Source organism: Eretmochelys imbricata, chromosome 1 (genome assembly GCF_965152235.1).
Source record: "Eretmochelys imbricata isolate rEreImb1 chromosome 1, rEreImb1.hap1, whole genome shotgun sequence".
Classification (NCBI taxonomy): domain Eukaryota; kingdom Metazoa; phylum Chordata; order Testudines; family Cheloniidae; genus Eretmochelys; species Eretmochelys imbricata.
This window is the reverse complement of record NC_135572.1, coordinates 202,044,338-202,058,142: the sequence shown is the minus strand read 5'-3', so window position 1 is coordinate 202,058,142 and position 13,805 is coordinate 202,044,338. Positions and strand designations below refer to the sequence as shown.

General features: G+C 43.5%; 1 protein-coding gene across 9 annotated transcripts in view; it reads left to right on the top strand.

The window, feature by feature from the left end:
* Window positions 1-13,805, top strand: part of ZBTB20 (zinc finger and BTB domain containing 20) — a 603,210-nt gene that overhangs the window by 495,654 nt on the left and 93,751 nt on the right. The window contains exon 9 of one of the 9 annotated variants that reach the window (XR_013346692.1): window positions 5,641-5,815. The exons of the other annotated variants lie outside the window; for them this stretch is intronic. The gene's annotated coding sequence lies outside the window, so the exon portion shown is untranslated. Of the gene's footprint in view, window positions 1-5,640; window positions 5,816-13,805 lie in introns of those variants that run through there. 9 annotated transcript variants of the gene reach the window in all.

The following is a 13,805-nucleotide window of genomic DNA, read 5'->3' as shown; positions in this document are numbered from 1 at the left end:
GTTGTGGCTGAAATGTGTTTACTGGACAAGTCTAGGGAGGGAGTAAACCTGTTTCTCAAAAACAAAAGGCAAGCTGATGCCTCTAGCCAGGTGACATCAAAGTTCATTGGTCATAATTCTAGCAACAAAAACAGTGCAGCTTGGTTGATAGTTTGGTACTGAATTAATGGTAATTTTTGTATTGAAGGTGTAGTTTAGGTCCAAACTCCACTATGAGTATCTGCAGAGTTGATCATAGCTGAATTTACACCAAAGAAGCACCTGTTGAAAGAGAGATGCAAATCTGCCACAGAAAGGGCAGAAAGGGGTGTTTTGTTTTTGAGTTTTCCAGAGATTAACCCCTCCAAGAATCCCTATGTGATCTGGCCCAGTCTACACCTATCAGGAAGCGTTACTCCTTTAGCAGTGGCAGATGCTTCATGATTGCTTACTGAAGCAGCTCCATAAACCACCTGCAAATGCTCCACAGACCGCAGTTGGAAAGCCACTGAGGTTAAGAAAATTGGAAGAGATGATCAGTAGGCTCAGGAAGACCATGTAGAACTGAGTAATTGGCTATGTACATTATTGGGGATTGTCACCTTCAATGGAAGTAGTAGGTGTTGACCACTGAAGCAGAGGAATGATACCAGACAGTGCAAACCATTGGTCTGATGAAACAAGCTGATAGGGGTGATGTGATGTCTGTGGCCAAGCTGAAGGTAAATGAAATAACCACAGAGTGAATTGCTGAGAATATGGATTGTAGGATGCACTATAGACACGAGGCAGATGGGATGATTATGGGGATCTTTGTGAGACTGTGGATTAGTTCTTCTATTTCACCACCCTGGCATGAGGCTAAACTTGCTGCTGGAGGTAATGATGAATCGTTAATGAAGATCAGACTGCCTGAATAACGGGCCTGGCGCTGAGAGCAGAAAGTTTTGCAGATTTCTGTGTGTGTGTGCACTTGCTGCTTCTGGTGTTCCTGGTGGGTGGCTGAATCATCCTGATGGCATTCAACAGGAGCCAGCTGCTGAGAATATTAAAATGCAAGCATTTATTCCTCTAGAGAGACAGTAGCATCTGCAAAGTTTTCCTGTCTTGATAGTACAGATAATCCCAGGGTGCATTCTCTAGTAGTTTTAACTCTCTATTCATTCATACGTTTTCTTTAAACCTTTGTCTCTGCAATGAAGGTGAACTTAGACCTAGATCAGAGCTCCCAATTGTTGTATGCAGGCAGTTTGCAAGCCCTCATCCAGGCTTACTTATCAGGTGAGTTATGTGGGGAGAGGGAAGTAGGACTTTACCCCATCCTGCATGTCTTTTTTCACCCACTACTTATGGTCTTAGAAGGCAATGCGCAATCAGTCATGGCTGGAGTCTTCCATAAGGCCATGTTCCTACACTGTTGAAGTCAATGGGAGACCAAAGTCAGCAAGGTGAGACCCTGAGGATATGTTTACATGGCAATTAGGCACCCCTGGCTGGCCCATGCCAGCTGACTCAGGCTGATGGGGCTCGGGCTAAACTGCTATTTAATTGTGGGGTAGAACATGAGTCTTGGGCAGGAGCCCGAGCTCTAGGACCTTTTGAGGTGGGCCAGCTGCGGGGGCCTAATTGCAGTGTAGACATACCATAAGAGACTAGGCTGTTGACTTGATGGAGCAACATGTTGATTTTGTCCACTGTTTTTCATATTATTTATTATTTCTGGAAAGTTTTTGATGTGCATGACACTTAACAGACATATAAAAACAAGAGCTCCATGCCCCAAGGAACTTAGGCCCAGATCCTCAAAGGTATTTAGGTGCCTAACTCCCATTGAAATCAGGGGCCTTACAGTCTAAGGACGAAGTCCAGAGAGGTGATGGGCACCTGCAGCTTGCGTTGACTTCCATAGGAGTGGTAGGTACTCAGCATTCCTCAGGAGCTGGCCATAAGTTAGACCAAATGGTACCATAGCACAGTGAGTAATAACCAAATTTGAGGAGGAAGGGAAGGATGAGGGCTACAATAATAAAAGATCATGAGAGAGTCTTCTGTGAATTAGTTTACTTAAAGATATCTATCTATATATTTTCCTTGCTTTGAATATATTAATATATTAATAGTTTGAAGGAACAAAGTACACTAATAGGAGATGAAAGGTATAGATTCAGGGCATATGATGGCATGAAAAAAAGTGCAAAATCATTTGTTGGAGAAAGAGACACAGTGAGTTGAGACAAGGGCAGGCTTCAAGGAGGGCATTAGTAGGGGAAGAGAGACAAGATGTAGGCAGTGCCAGAGCTTTGCGGAGCTTTTAAACTGAGGATGAGGTGTATGAATCTGATGCAAAAGGAGGCTGGAAGCCAGTGCCAGAGGCTCAAGGGAGGGCCATCAAGGCTCCAGTTCAGCAAGATACTTAAGCATGCGCCTAAACCTAAACATGTGAATAGTTCGGTTGAAGTCAGAGGAGTTATTTTTAATTGATGCCACTGTACGTAAACGGAGGGTTGGCCCTGCTCCTCTTGAGTTTGGATATTTGTTGTGTCTGATCTAAAAGAGGAAACCAGCACATTACAGCAAGCAGTGCAGCACTCTGAATCCATTCTTGTTTCCACCTTGTTTCATTCCCAGACACATTGTAAGGAGAGTGATCACTTTAGATAAAGCTATTACCAGCAGGAGAGTGGGGTGGGAGGAGGTATTTTTTCATGCTTTTTGTGTGTATATAATAAGATCTTCTACACTTTCCACAGTGTGCATCCGATGAAGTGAGCTGTAGCTCACGAAAGCTTATGCTCAAATAAATTGGTTAGTCTCTAAGGTGCCACAAGTACTCCTTTTCTTTATACTGTACATGACTGAGTGACAACAGCAGACTCTGTACCTGATAGGGTGTCAGCAAGTCAATGTTTTGACAGGATATTACATATGCAGTGACGGGGACTGCAAATCTCACTCTGCAAAGTTTATTGATACCCCCTCTTGTGATGTGACAGGCCAGAAAAATTGTTGCAGGAGAGTTTAGATCTAAACAGCAGTGACTTTATTGCAGCTCCTGATTTTTGTCTTTCCTTGTGAAGAGCTGCGAAAGTCCTTCAGATTTGTAAGACGTGAAGTCAGAGCTTAGTATGGCATCATCAGAATGATGGATGGCTCAGAGAGTCTGTTGTGCTCTCATCCTTTTGCTTGTGAGTGTTATAATGTTTTATATTTTAAAAGATGATCATTTTAAGGAACTCCTGCACAAAGGTCTTTGGGCTTTTTAACAAAGAATAATTTCATGAACTAGCCAGCGTATTACTCATTGCCTTCAGCTAGTAAACTATGTCATAGGCTCTGGACTACAAATAATTAAGTCTCTTTTAGCTCACATGCTAAGGTCTTTTGCTTTCAGAGGAGTATCTGAGTTCTATCCCACTTAAACACAAGTGCAATAAACCTGTGGTGACTTGTGACTTACAGGTTTGTTACAATAAATAAAAACATGATTTATCCTGAATAAGGTGACACAACTAAAAAAGATCCTCGAAAGCTCCCAACAACACTCAGCAGCACTTCTCCTAAACATACATTACTGATGCTGCCCCCCATTTAACAGCAGAAGGGAACAAAAGAAGCTTATGCCCCACCCTGAAGGATGCCACACATGTGATTTGGCAACCATAAGAGAAAACAACCTTCCAGATTCAGGCCTTTGACGGAGAAGACCCTTCCCTCCCCATTGGATTATGTTTAGGGATGGACTGGTCAGTAGTGACTACGTTGATAGTTTCAGGTGCTGTAACAGAACAGAGGGTATCGACATGGTCCCTCAGGTATATAGCTTAATAGAAAGATGTTGCAGTGTACTGGCAGAACAACAGCCAGTGTGTAGCTCTCAAAGCCACACAGTTTATAACTCGCCTGTTCTCATGGCCCTGCATTCTCCTGTGCTGTGCAATCTGTGAGCAATCTGAAGAAAGGATCAAGTCGCCTTTTGTTGAAAACATGTTCGTTTTTCCACTGTATAATTTTTAGCAGGTCTGCTAACTTCAAACCAATAGTAAGAAAGGCAGCTTTCCCTTACTTTAATGTCTCTGTATTTCATCATGGACATTTCATCTCCTCTTTTCACTGCTTATCTGTGCTACATATGTACCACTGCAGAATGATAATGAGACAAGGGTTAAAAAAAACAATGTTTTGAGCTGTCTCTTGTCCTCTAACAGCATGATCCTCCAGGGTGATACCCCTCTCACCCAGCCTAAGCAGCTAGCAAAGAGAAATTTGGACACAAATGCAACCACCAAGAATGAAGTTGTAGTTCTGAGCTACAATAATACATTCCATCCTGAGGAGGAGGGAAAAGCCTCAGTGGAGCAATTGCATTTCTGCAGAGCTATGACCTGGTTCTCCATCCTGTGTTTTGAAACTGCATGAGATTGTTTGAGTTACGTTTTTGGCCATGGGAAACTGTAAGCCTTTCAATTCCATCAGTGTTGTCCACACTGACAAATAGCAGGGAGGCAGGGACTGTCCCTTATTCACCTGGAAATACTGTGTGATAGTTCAAGACAACTAAGTGGTAAACTACACAATAATTCTGTGATAAATACGATAATGGTAGTCACTGCAGCATTGCATTTTACTGAGTTAACCCTTATGCAAACATTGGGCCCAATGCTATAACTTTTTTAAGTCCCCCCGAGTGGGGATCCAGACAGCCTTGACTCCTCTACAAAAGTTTATCAAGAATTCCATGCACTCTTCAATTAAAGAGTTGTGGAACAATATCTGTAACATTTCAGAGCCAGACTGAACAAATGGAATAACAAAACTGGCGAACTGCTAACTTGGTGCTTCATAAAGGCAGGGAGCAAGAGATAATCTCTGAGATTAACACTCCACATAGCATTGGTGTGATCACCTCTCAAACTATATTGATGAGATATCCTCCTCTTTTATTAGATATTGTAGACCATAACACAGTTCTTAGAAGAATACCACTCCCAAAAACCATTTTGCCTTTCCTCCTTAGAAAAGGCAACATTTTCACTTTCATCTTTAAAATCAAGAAAATTCCCCAAGGCTGGATAGATTAATGTTTATACAATGTAGGGTTATAGCTCCAAAAGTAAATTCTATAATTCCCATACCTCCCTCAGTGTGATTTTGCAAATGCAAGATTTTTGGGGCAGATTAAACTCTGCTCAGTGCACACAAGCTACTTCATTTCAAATAAGTTTAGTTATCTAAATCATGGCTGGGAGAAGACACCTGCAATTTTACATGCCAGTTTGAGGACCCTTTGAAAATGTGACCTGTAGGACCCAATCACACTACAAGTATAGGTGTGCTTTGGTGACCTGGTCATGACACTTCCATCTGATCCAGTTGAGTTGTAATTACACAGCAACTTTTTTCACAACACACACGTCAAACTTGTTTGTGTATTCACATCTACTGTGCTGTTTAGCCACATTCTGCAATGTGCATTCTGGGAAAATCTGGACAGCTATTTTATAATGTTTCAGCCATGGAATAGATTGCCCAGAGGACATGCACACAGAGTGAAACTAGCTGCCTATGAGCCAGTGCACTCTGGGTTATCCAACTGCAAAGAGAACTGTGAGGAAGGAGAACCATCTACTAATGCTGTTTTCTCTCTCCCATTTTCTCCCATAGACAAATTAGCCAAGTGCCATATAGTGAGCTGTTGCATTATTGGTTCCCAGTTACCACCACTATTAGTGCAATAGAAATGCACGGATAGACAGCCACACACAGAATACGAAGACTTCATTATTTTTACAAAGTTTACTGTAGCACATTTACTGATACATTGTAAAGTATTTTCATAAATTAAAACTAAGCAGTTGTCAAAATAAATGAACAAAGTATGTTCTGTGATGCATTATCTTTGATATTTATTTTTATTTGGTATTGTCTGTTCACGTTTTTGCTAATTTACAAATTTTACTCACTTGTGATGGGTCACTCTCTCGGTCGTTAGTGTGAATTAGCAAGATTGTATTCTCTATCCTGACAATATATACAAAATATTATGCTAATGGGAATAACATCATCTGAAGCACATTTATGTTTGTGCTGGAAGACTAGGGTCACAACAGATAATCCAAAGGATTATTCTGTGATGGATTATCCCAGTGAGTGTTTTCCCAAAATGTCTGCTCACTAAAAGGTCATGTCATTTCTGTGCTGGACTCTCTGTCAAACCACATCTTACCGTCTGCAAGAGGATAAATTCCAAAAGAAAATGATGGGGGTGACAGAACTGAGTGACATGTGGTAGGCATGTCAATGAAGTGAACGGCATGCCACACACCTGTTTTTGGCTGTGCCATGCCACAAGTTAGCATTTTGGATGAGCAATTTCCGTTCTGTTGTTTTCTCTCAACACATGGTGTTCAAAAACAGTTACAAGAAAACTGTACCCGTTTGCTCATCCCAGAAGCCTGCAGTTTCAAAAGATGATGCCAGATTAATTTTCATATCTACAGTATTTCAAAGTGGATACATTCTGAGAAATGTGGCTTATCTTTTGATATTGCAGTGCAATGGCTAGAGCAAAATGTATGTCCTTCCCTTTAACATTCATGAAACACACAAAAGCTGTTTATATTTACTGTAATCAAAATCTTTAAGGTATTTCTCAAATCCACATAATCTTGAATTCTAACATTTGCACTGAGACCTTAACGTTAGCAAATATATGTGCAAAAATACAAGTATACATCAACCATTTTTGCTAGATGTACATTGATAAGGAGGCTGCTGTTTTTCATTTATTCAGCTTGAACCAGACTTCATTTAAGCCAGTACTAGGATAGTAAAATCTAATTTAATGGTGTGCTATGTTAAAACAAAAAGAACGGGAGTACTTGTGAAACCTTAGAGACTAACACATTTATTAGAGCATAAGCTTTTGTGGGCTACAGCCCATACAGACTAATACGGCTGCTATTCTGAAACCTATGTTAAAACCATTTGTTTGGCCAAACCACTTCCCCTATCTCTCTCCCCCCCCCCTTTTGGGAGGGGCAGGCAAAATCCATTACTACCAATGTAAATGTGATATGACTATAACAAAAAACATTATTTGGAAGATGTGAGGATTCATTGGCACATCACCACACAATTCAGGCAGGAAAAAGGCCTGGTTCTTTTCTAATTTACACTGGTGTAACTCAAAAGTAACATTAATATAAGTGAGAAAAAATCAGACCCATATACTCTAGTTAAGCATCTTATCTGAGATCCATAGAAAAGATCTGGTGGTAGATTTTGGACCTTAGAAATGTGCTGTCTTGCAAGTGACTATATCTATATAATTGGAAAACAGAAGAGATTTCCTTACTTTAATCTGATGTTTATCTCCATCCTCCTTAAGGCAGGAATAAAGCTAAAGGACTTAGTATCTTTCTTGAATTCCTTACAACCTATTGCTGTTGGCTGTGGTTAGAAGCTCCTCATGATGTATTTTATAGCAGGATGTCCTTATCGCTAAAAACTGAGCCATTTGTTGCTGGATCTGAACCCATTCAATCATCCCTTTATTTCTGTGTTCCATTGGAATGTCAGCCCGTCAAAGTGACATGACTAGCACAAGATCAGCTTCTGTCATGCCCTTAGCCTGTGTATCAGGTACATTACTCAATAGTCAAGCAACTTAAAGGCAGATGGCTTTAAATGCTGAAATCGAGTTAATTTCAGGGGGCCCTTTTTAAGAGACCAACTGGACCTGGCACCAGTGAAGACAGTTCAAGTAGGGCAGGATCGATGTGTTCACTGTACTTTTAAGAAGAGGTGTTGATGGGCTCCTTCATGGCTAGGCTCCTTAGGATAAAATTTCAACCTATTACATGGGGATTTAGACACTCCTTTCCCATTAACATCAATGGGAATCATGTGGCTAAATCCCTGTTCAGCACATGGAAATTTACTCCCTTATGTCTTAATGCATGTTGTTGTGTATACTCTCCTAGACAGAGAGCAAATGGAACAAAGAAGCAGCTTTGAGTACTAAAGCATCCTGCAGTGTTTTTTTTTTTTTGTAGTGAACAGCATTTCTGGTTGTGTTTGGGACACTAGGTTAGAGTCCAAGCTTCAGGACACTGGGAAAATGGATGCTGTTGCATTAATGAGTCTGTATTACTCATTGATCTATGGGATAAATTGGATAGATGGCTAGCTGGCCCTTCATCCATGAGAGTGGGATATGTCGTTTCTCTCAATTCTCCACCACCACATGCCTCCTATGGATCCAGCTCGTGTGCTTTTGACTACAAGTTACCGTTTAGGATCACTGGCTTTCCGCTGATCTGTAGTCTGGATGCCTGCCCATAAATGTTTTGGTCTTCCTGCCCTGTTATGTGTAATTTCCACAGAAGTGAGAGGGTTGGGTGCATGAGAGGCTTGGGTGCATCCATGGACCATGCTTATCAGATACATTTAAGGTCATAATACAGTAAAAGCTTTTTTATCCGTTATGTTGGGGGAACGGGGGGTGCAGGTAAGTGAAAAATTCCGGTTAACTAAGAGGGAGAGAATTTGAGTGTGTGAGGGGGTGCAGGGCTGGGGATTGGGGCGCAGAAGGGGGTGCAGGACATGGGCTCTGGAAGGGAGTTTGGGTATGGGGGGGTAAGGGCTGGGGGTTGGGGCGCAGGAGGAGATGCAGGGTGCTGGATCTGGGCGGGGCTCACCTGGGGTGGCTTCCCGCAAGCGGTGACATGTCCCTGCTGCTCCTCGGCAGAGGCGCAGCTAGGCAGCTCTGTGCACTGCCTCTACCCGCAGACACCATCCCTGCAGCTCCCATTGTCCAAAATTCCCAGCCAATGGGAGCTACAGAGCCAGTGCTTGGGGCAGGGGCAGCATGCAGAGCTGCCTAGCCATGCCTCTGCCTAAGAGCAGCTTGGACATGTCACCACTTGCGGGGAGCTGCCCGAGGTGAGTGCTCCCAGATCCGGCACCCCAAAACCCTTCCGGTGCCCCAAACCCCTGCCCCTCACCCCCTCCCACACTTCAAACGCCTTGTGGCCATTCCTCTGCCCAGGACCAGGCAGGACATGTCACCACTTCCAGGGAGCCACACAAAGCCGGGTAGGGAGCCTGCTGGCCCCTCACCAACCGGACTATAATCCAGGCTTTCAATGAAGATCAGAAATGCTGGTTTATAGAACTTTCCAGTTGGTAAAGTGAGGGATAACACAGCTTTTACTGTAAGAGGCCACTTTATTAGCTTCCTGAGCAAAGAAAGAACATGTTTTTGACACCCATTATTTTTCTTTGAGTAGATGCAGCCATTTATTCCACTGAGGTGTGCACACGCCCAGTGCGCTGGAGCTGGAGAACTTTTCCTGTAGGGGTGGCATTTTTGCCTCATGGTCATAGACCCTTCGCTGACTATATGAAATGGCGCCACCCCAACCCCTCCTCAGTTCCTTCTTACTGCCTGTGGCTGGAGCCAGGGCTCTACATGATTCTTAACCTCACAATTCCTCTATCCTTTTAGTGACTTGCTCTTGTTGTATGTAGTTAGTACGTACCTTTAGTATTCGTTAGATTTAATTAAGTTTTCTGTGGTGATGTCTTCATCAGGGTTCAAACACTGTCTATCATCTGGGGGAGTGATCCCCAACAACGATCCCCACACAAGGTGCTTGCTTTGCTTAGGTGAGGCACATACCAAAGAGTGGTGTTTGATTTGATTCACAAAATGGACTCAGGTGGCTAAGGACTTTTAAGTAACGCAGCATCTTCTCAAACAGGTCATGCAGCCTGCTTTGACACTGAGGCCTACATCAGATCACAGGTCGCCCTTGGGTTCAGAGAGTGTTACTGTTTCATGCTCTGGAATTGGTGCATTTCTAAAGAGGTGGAGAAGCTGCTTTCCCTCAATTGCACCAAGGAAAAGGTCTCATAAGACTAGTTGAGACCATTCCAAGTCTTACGGAGACTCTTCTTACTCCTCCAGGAACAGTACGGCATAGCATTACTACAGGCATGTGGGATGGAGCAAGTCCTTCCAACTTCTCCCTGGTATGCATAGGGTGGTGAGAGATCTCATACTGTCAACTCCGGTTCCGGCCCTGGAGCATCCGTTGAGTCCGGTACTAATGAGGGTGATGCCAGCACCAGCTGTTTCCATGCTGGTGGCATATCAGGCGGCAGTGGACTTCCTCTGCCTTTCCATCCTGAGTTCTCCCTGGGTGTAGGACTTCACCAGAACTATGGCGTTTACAACCCCGCTGTCTGGCTAGGCTGCTGAACCTTTGGGTCCATTGGTACCCTATCCCAATATTTCCATGCCTAGACTACAGAAGTGAGGCCGGTGCTGGGCTCAGCCCAAGGGACCTCCTTGGCTCGGTGAGACTGCTTAGCACTGCTGCACTTTGCACTGCCAATGTTACCGTGGCGACACTTTCCACCCTCCACCTCAGCGCTGTCAGCTGCATTGGCAGTACCTCTGACTTCAGGACCGACAGCACCAGAGACAGTGGAGGTGTATTCAGTGCTGTTTCCACCATCAGCGCCAGTCCCTCCCTTGTTCTGAGCAACAGATTAGCTGGACTGGTTGCTCCTGCCCCCAGTGCTGGCTCCACCCTTATCCCCGTAAACCCAAGATGCCTCAGCATCCAGGTTGGGGTCCTCCTCCCGCTCTCCATCACCTGATCCACATCGAGGGCTGTTCATGGGGCAGCCTGGGTACCAAAATTGGCACTCGTTCCTCAGTCAGGACAAGGGCCCTTGGCTTGGAGCTTTCTGGCCACTGGTGTCCTACCCTTATGCCCAATAGCCTCCATAGAATCTGTGGGGTTGCTCCTCGGTCACAGAGGTTGCACTGCTCTTCACCACTCCAAGGGAAGATCACCAGGCACGTCCATGGTTGGGGCTGTCAATCCACTGCATGTTCAGGTCCCAGGTAATCTTCCCCTTGCAAAGCCTCTGGAGTTGTCCTATTCAGGTCCGCGAGTTCAGGAATGAGAACTAGCCCTGGCGCAGTTAACTGCCTCTTTATCATCCCTGGACGATTCAGCGGTGCCTGGCTCTTCCTTCCCTTCCGTGCCTGAGGACTTCAAGAACCAGAACAACCAGAACATTTTGTGGTGCATGGCTGCTTTCTGGGCATTTAGGCAGAATTTCTTCAGGAGAATACCCATAAGTTGCTGAACATTCTGCAGCCATCAGCCCCAGGGAGAGTGTCCCTTCCCATTAATGATGTGATCCTGGAGCCTGCATAGGTTCTTTGAAGCATGTGAGCTTTGGTACTGCCTACTGCAAAGTATTTAGAGAAACACTGCTTTGTACTGGTGCAGGGTTTTGAGGGCTTCTACTCCCACCTAGCTCCTAATTCCCTGGTTGTAACCGCAGTGAACATCAGAGCTCAGCAGGACAGATTTAAGTCCACTCCTAACGACAAGGACTCTGAGGATGGACTTAATGGGTAGAAAGATCTATACCTCCTCTTCCATGGAAACACAGATTGCAAACCAGCAGGCAATGTTGTCCAAATATGGCTTTGTGAATTGGACAGCTATGTCTAAATTTACAGACCAGCTACCTGAAACCTCCAGGGAGGAATTTTGGTTTTGAAGCTCTAATTTAGGGGAGTGCAATTGTTCTGTAGTTTGGGATAGATGGATGCATGCATGGAGGAATACTGTTTACTAGTTTGTGTAACCACAGAGTGGGAGGGGGGTCTTCATAATCAGTCAGTCAGTCAGGCTGACCTGAGCATTTTAGGGTGGGAGAAGCTGCTTCTTGGCCTTTTGACTTCAGTCATATGGTAGGTGATGGGAATGATGTTCTAATAGCTTTCTTCCATCTGGAACCATCCTAAACCACATGGATAAAGGATTGGTGTAATTTATTTTGAACTTTTACTCTACTTATCCCATGAAAAGGGTGTCCTGCAGTATTTTCTCCTTTCAGCCATCTGTTGGATATACTCAGTGCCATGGATGAAAAAAGTTTGGAAATCAGATGTGCTAGCTCCCATTTTGTATAAGCTTTGATCCCATCTGGTAGCAAGGAAACTAGCACCCTTTTTAACAACAATATATGGGGAATCCACATTAAAAATTGTACATAGGGAGTTTTGACAGACTCAAGAAATTACTTGAAATTAAACTTTTTCTGTGCCCCTGACTATCTAGCTTGGTTCCCAAAGACTTAAAAATCCTGCCAGAAGCCTCCTGTGACAATCAATATAGAAGTCAGTTCATTTCTTGTATAGGGGGAATAGTGTTAATGGATAGTAAAGTTAGTATAGGGGGAACAGTGTTAATGGATAGTGAGTTAGAAGGACTTTCGGAGCTGAGCACTCTCTCCGTATGTATCTTCAGGAAGGTAATTTTATCCCTCTAGGCTTCATCCAGTCCAGCTATACAATAGCGTAAATATCAGAATATCACTGGAAGCCAGATGCTGCATCTGTACTTCCTTGTAAAGTAAATTAATAACATAATTACACTTGTTAAGGTAAAAGGGATAGGGAACTAAATCATATGCTTGGGATGGTATCTATTGCATAGTATGGTGTTCCCAATTAAAGCATGTCTTTTAGGAACTGGAGTATGCTACAAGATGTTAAGGAATTGTTTCAGGTTTAATGTTTTTATTAATAAGTTCCAAAAACTAACACCATCCATCCAACTCAACATTTACAATTTTTTTTGGGGGGGAGGGGGTTGATTTTTTAAAATGAAATGAGGAAACTAGTCAAAAAAGATCCTAATGTCCAGGTGAAGAAATTGAAATTAGCATAAAGTTTACTTAATCATACTATAATGGTGTCACAGAAGGCATACATGCCAAAAACAAGGAAGGAAGCAGGAAGGCAAGGAAAAAATCCAGTATGATTAAATGGCAAAGGTATAAGAGGTTATGCATGCCAAACAGATATCCTTTAGAAGGTAAAAATCCAACCCAAATGAAGTCATAGAATCATAGATTAGGGTTGGAAGAGACCTCAGGAGGTCATCTAGTCCAACCCCCTGCTCAAAGCAGGACCAATCCAAACTAAATCATCCCAGCCAGGACTTTGTCAAGCCAGGCCTCAAAAACTCTAAGGATGGAGATTCCACCACCTTCCTAGGTAACCCATTCCAGTGTGTAACCCTCCTAGTGAAATAGTTTTTCCTACTATCCAACTTAGACCTCCCGCACTGCAACTTGAGACCATTACTGCTTGTTCTGTCATCTGCCACCACTGAGAACAGCCAACCTCCATCCTCTTTGGAACCTCTTTCAGGTAGTTGAAGGCTGCTATCAAATCCCCCCTCACTCTTCTCTTCTGCAGACTAAATAAACCCAGTTCCCTCAGCCTCTCCTCATAAGTCACGTGGTCCAGCTCCCTAAACATTTTTATTGTCCTCCACTGGACTCTCCAAGTTGTCTACATCTTTTCTGTAGTGGGGCGCCCAAAACTGGACACAGTGCTCCAGATGTGGCCTCACCAGTGCACATGAGAAAGGAACATAGTAAGTAAAATATAAAAGGGGAAAAAAGGACTAGGAGGTAATTTAAAGAGCAAATAACCAAACCCATGGCTCAGAAGATAATTTGTAAGTGTGTCAGAACCAGGGGAGTCTGAGAGAGAATAAGTAGGACTGCTGGAGTAAAGGAGCAATTAAGGAGGATATGGATATTGCAGAGAAGGTAAACAATTTCTTTGCATCAGTCTTCATCACAGCATATGTTGAGGAAGAGTCCTACTCTTCAGGTAATAAATATGAGATAAATGTATCAAAAGAGGAATTGCCAGAACAATCAGCTAAGAGACAACATTTGCTACCTACAGTCAGCAGTTCAGCCACTTCATTTTTAAG